Source organism: Tamandua tetradactyla, chromosome 2, assembly GCF_023851605.1.
Source record: "Tamandua tetradactyla isolate mTamTet1 chromosome 2, mTamTet1.pri, whole genome shotgun sequence".
Classification (NCBI taxonomy): Eukaryota; Metazoa; Chordata; class Mammalia; order Pilosa; family Myrmecophagidae; genus Tamandua; species Tamandua tetradactyla.
Window position 1 is genome coordinate 167619090 of NC_135328.1, and position 6023 is coordinate 167625112.

Below are 6023 nucleotides of genomic sequence, written 5' to 3' on the forward strand. Positions count from 1 at the left end.
GTAACCATCACTGTTACGTGATTCCAGAACATTTTCTTCACCCAAAAACAAACTCTGTACCCGTTAGCAGTCACTCACCATACTTCCTCCCCCCGCTCCTGATAACTTTTAATCTGCTTTCTGTCTCTGTGGATTTGCCTGTTCTGGACATTGGACAAAGATGAATTCATACAATATGTGGTCCCTTGTGACAGGCTTCTTTCAGTGAGCATGGTATTTTCAAGGTTCATCCATTTTGTAGCTTATATCAGTATTTCATTCCTTTTTATGGCTGAATGATATTCCATTATTCTGACATTATTCTGACATATTCTAATATTCTGACAGTGGCTTGCTGGAAATCCGAGGCATAACTCAATCTCTGCCTCTATTACATGGCTGTCTTCTCTCTGGTTGATTCCTACTGACTATGCCCAAATTTCCACTCCTTTTAAGGACATCAGTTATATTGGATTAGAACTCACCCTAATCCAGTTTGGCCCCAACTTAACTAATTACATCTTCAAATATCTTATTTGCATATAGGGTCATATTCAAGGGACTGAGGCTAGGAATTGACCGTATCTTTTTTTTTTGGGGGGGGGGGGAGAGGAGACACAATTCAATATATTAGTGAATAACGTAAGAACTAAAACACAGAATCATCTTATTATTCCAAAAACTCATCTTTATCATAAATGAAGAGTCATTGAGTTTAATAATATTTTTTATTGTGGTAACATATGTATGACATAAAATTTGCCACTTTAACCATTTTAAGAGTACAGTTCCGTGGCATTGACTACAGTTACTATATTGTGCTATCATCAACATCAGCCATTATCAAAACTTTTCATCCCCTGTGATGGTTAAGTTTGTGTGTCAACTTGGTCAGGTGAAGGTGCCCAGATGAACTGGCCCAACTGTTGCTGCAAGGACATTTCATGGACTTAAAAATCATCAGCACATTGATCGCATCTATGGCTGATTACAAACTACAGTCTCTTCTGGAGAATTTATTGAAAACCTTTATCAGCATTGCCAGTTTGCAACCTGCCCTGTGGAATTTGGACTTTTGCATCCCCACAGTTGCATGACACTTTTATAAAATATCCTACTATTTACAGATATCTCCTTTTGGTTCTGTTTCCCTAGAGAACTCGACTATATCATTCAAAACAGAAACTCTGTACCCATTAAGTAATAATTACCCTTTCTGATGTCCCACCCCATTCCCTGGAAACCTCTAATCTACTTTCTGTAAAAACTTGCCTTTTGTAGATATTTCATATAATTGGGATCATATGGTATTGTCATTTGTCAGGCTTATTTCATACAACATAATATTTTCAAGGTTCATTCACATTGTAACATGTGTCACAACTTTTTTGTTTTATGACTGATAATATTTCATTGTAGGTGTGTTAGGGTTTTCTAGTAAAACAGAACCAACAGGAGAGATTTGTAAAATATGAGCTTCATAAAGGTGTCTCATGCAACCGTGGGAATGGAAGAGTCCAAAATCCACAGGGTAGGCTGTGAAGCTGATGGCTCCGACGAAGGCTCTGGATGAACTCTACAGGAGAGGCTCAGTGACTAAGCCTTCAATGAACTGGTTTATCTCATTGTGGGAGATAAGCCTTAGTTGATTGCAGATGTAATCAGCCACAGATGCAATCAACTGACTGATGTTTTAATACATCAGCCTTCCAGTTTATCAACCAACCATGAAATATCCTTGCAGCAATGGCCAGGCCAGTCTGGGGCTCATCACTTGGGCAAGTTGACGCCAGAACCTAACCATCAGAGTACGTGTAAACAACATCTGTTTATCCATTCATCTGCTGATAGATATCTGGGTTATTTCCACATTTTAGGTTTTGTAAATATGCTATGAACATTGGTGCACGGGAGCACTGGAGTCCTGCTTTCAGTTTTTTTGGTAATATTTCTAGAAGTGGAATTGCTGGGTCATATGTCAATAATGTTTAACTTTTTGAGGAACAACCAAACCATTGCCCACAATGGTCGCACCATTTTAAATTCCCACCAGCAAGGCAGAGAGTTCCAATTTCTCCACATCCTCACCAACGCTTATTATATTCCATGTTTTTAATCAATAGCCATGCTAGTGTGTATAATGGAATAATACCATATCAGTATTAATGAAAAATAGCTTTCTTTGAAAAAAGTAGCTGAATTCTGTGTTCATTTAAATTTATAATTAAACATGATATAAAATAAATTTGAGATATTATGGGGTCTATATGGCCTCAGCAGGCTGACCACACTGAGACCTATTGAAAAAAAAAATTTTGGAGGTAGTTCTTCAAAAAGAAGAGAAATGAATCCAGGGAAATTCCATGAGTTTTGGGAAGTAAGGGTGAATAAATGTGTTTATAAAATCTATCATTGTCTAAATAAGCCATATTAGAACAAATGATGTATATAATAATAATAATTCAGGGCTAAAATTCTAGCTGTTGGCTCTTGTGGCCTGACCTCCCACCCCCCACCCCCCACTAGCTTGGCACAGAACCAGCCAGCACTCTTAGGGCAGATTCCTGGTCCCAGTTCTGGAGGAGCAGAGTAACCCTTGGCACATACTGGGAGCCAAATGTCTGGCCCAACCTGTCTGGTAGTGGCCTGAGGGAACTTGCTCTGTGTATAGAAGGCAGTTCACCAAAATCTCCTACAGAGCACCGTGGGAAAGCAATCAAGCCATGCTGTCTGGGGCAAGGGATTGCTGGCTGTAAGTCAAGCAGTGCAGTGCCCAGGACTGTGAGAAATTTGAAGAGGGGACATGTGTGTCCATGCACACTGGGGAATTCCTAGGGTCACACGTGCATACCCAAGACAAGAGGTACGTACAGGGAGGACCAGGGCTTTGGCCAACAGCTACTCTCTAGACCCTTTGTATAGACAATCCTTGAAGGAGAGCACGTGCCCAAGGCAATCTGCAAAGATTGGGAGATATGCTTTCTGTTTTCCCTTCTTCTTCTCTGTCCCAAAATAATAAAAATAAGGACAGAAATTAATGAATTAGAGAGGGAAAAAAGTGGAGAGATAGAAGGAAAAAAAGGATCCTAAAATGTACTCTTTGAAAAATTAGTAAGACAGAGAAAACTCTGACAAGGTCTGATCAGGGGGAGAAATTCAAATAAATATTAGTGAGAACAGACACAACAGGGATTTTTAAAATATGATAACATTGTGAATAGCGATGTGTCAATAAATTTGAAAAACTGGAAATAAGAAAAGAATACTGAAATTGATGTGAAAAGAAACAGAAATTTGAAAAAGTTAACTTCCGTTTAAAAATTGAAACTCTCATTAGACACCTTCCCTCCCCACATACACAAACCCTTACTCCACTCAACTTTATAGAAGAGTTCTACCAAACTTTCAAAGAGTTGATAACCCCTGCCTTTTGCAAGATTTCCAGAAAATAAAAAAAAAGAGAAAAAGCTAACTCATTTTATGAACCTAGATAGCCTTCATTTCAGTGCTGGATAAGTACTGTGCAAGGCAAGGACCGTATTTTATCCATGATTTTTTGTAAACCCACAACTTCTCTAAGAAAAAAAATTATTAAGAAAAATATGTGGGACCAAAATTATAAAACCCCTGAAAGACAGTAACTTTCAGGACTTTGTGTTAGGCAATGGTTTCTTAGACTTTACACCAAAAACAAAAGCAATGTGCTGGTTTGAATCTGTTGCATACCCCAGAAAAGCCGTGTTCTTCTTTTTTTTTTTTAATGTTTTGTGTGTGTATGTGTGTGAAATATAACATATATACAAAGAAGAGAAAGAAAAAACAATATTTTTCGAAGTACACTTCAACAAGTAGTTACAGAACAGATTTCAGTATTTGTTATGGGTTACCATTCCACTATTTCAGATTTTTCCTTCTAGCTGCTCCAAAACACTGGAGGCTAAAAGAAATTTCAATACAGTGATTCAGCGGTCATACTCATTTGTTAAATCCTATTTTCTCTGTTATACCTCCTCCTTCTCCTTTGATCCTTCTTCCAATCTATAGGGCTATTTTGGCAATGCCCGTTCTGAATTTTTCATGTTGTGCAGGGGTGTCGACACTAAAGGATGGGGGATTGAAATTAGTTGATAATCTTGGAGAGGCTGGTAACCTCTGGGTTTCAGAATTTATTTAGCCTAGGAACCCTCTAGAAATTATAGGTTCCAGGAAAGCAAACTTAGTACATGAAACTTTTATAGAGTTTCAGTTTGAGCACTAGGTGTTCTTAAGAGTTAAGAGTGATGGTTGGGGTTTAGCAAACCATGGCAATCAGCACTGTCTAACTGAAGCTTGCATAAGAGTAGTTCCAAATAGCCTCTTGACTCTATTTGATCTCTCATAGTCACCCTTAGAAGCTCCCTTTTTAGTTTATGGTGCATTGCAGTGGCTTCAGGGAAGTACCTGAAAGTGTTGAGTTGCGTTTCAGTAGCCTTGATTCTTGAAGCAGTTGTATGATATAGCTTTTACAATGTGATCATGTGATTGTAAAAACTTTGTGTCTGATGCCCTTTTATCCAAGATATGGACAGATGAGTAAAAAAATAAGGATAATAAATAAATAAATAATGGGTGAGATAAAGGGTAAAAAATTGGGTGGGTTGAAATACTAGTAGTCAATGAGAGGGAGGAGTAAGGGGTATGGAATGTATGAGTTTTTCCTTTTTATTTCTTTTTCTGGAGTGATGCAAACATTCTAAAAATGACCATGGTGATGAATACACAGTATGTGATGATATTGTGAGCCATTGAATGTATACTATGTATGGACTGTATGTGTGTGAAGATTTCTCAATAAAAGTATATATTTTTTAAATTAAGGGCTTATCATACTTTGTTGGGAGTCCCCAGTGGTTGAGAGGGTACCTGGGGTTTCCCAGCTAGTTAAACTTAAATATATATATTTATTTTTTGGACCCTCAAGGAATCCTACAAATACTGCCACCATAGTATGGGATGTAACCATGTATTACATTAAGCTATACACAATTACAAGGCCTCATTTCCATCCTGGACTCCAGGAGTTTGGGTTGTTTAGATGAGCTACCCGGACAGGTTGATTTAGATTGTGTCTTACTGAAAATTAAGGTTTCTAGACATAATAAACCTCTCTGCCTTTTGTCTCACACAGTAGCTGAAGGTCTAGAGTGCATGCACTATCATTTTTTACCCTGCATTCTAATTTATGTTGGACTCAGCTGGATTTGCTTCGTTTTAAACTCTAATTGAGGCCTGATCTCCTTTTCAGTTACTTTAACTGTTATTGTATATAGCTATGTTAACTTTCAGGGCTGCAGCACTCCATTTCTGGGTCTTAGGTGTCACAGAGTTGCTCAAAATTCCAGGGAAAGTCCAGCAGGTACACGTAAAGCTCAGTGTCTCAGAATTGGGAAATACACTTACAATTTCAGACTAAGTGTGGCTGCTATAAGGGCTTACAATCTAGGCTCCCATTTTCTTATAAGTATTTTCTAAGAGAGACCTTAGTATGTTTGTTCTTTTGTTTCTGGCTTATTTTGCACAAGATATTATCCCCCGGGTTTATTCAGTTCATGTGTGCCTCTCAATGTCCTTCCTTCTTGTAGCCACACCATATTCCATCATATAAATGTATCACTGTTCGCCATTGTGCTTCTCAGTCATTGTATCCTTTGGCTCCTTCTATCTATTGGGCATCGTGGATCATGTCCACAGCAGACAAACCATCTCTTACAGTATCCTTGCTTGGCTGTACAATCAGTAGCACTCTCAATTTTAGAAAATTTTCATTGGTCCATAATGACAAAGAACCAGCAAACACAACGTCACTAATTATCAAATCAAATTACACCTTATCGCTTGTCTCTCCATCCACAATTAGTTGTCCCTGATAGTGCCGTGATACTATTGAGGTCTTCCTGTTAACTACTGGCCATGGCATGCATTCTTAGTTTCTCCCCTTATCCCTCTACTATTAACTCTTTGTCCACTATTGAACCATTGAAATAGTTCATGCGAGAACTTATTTA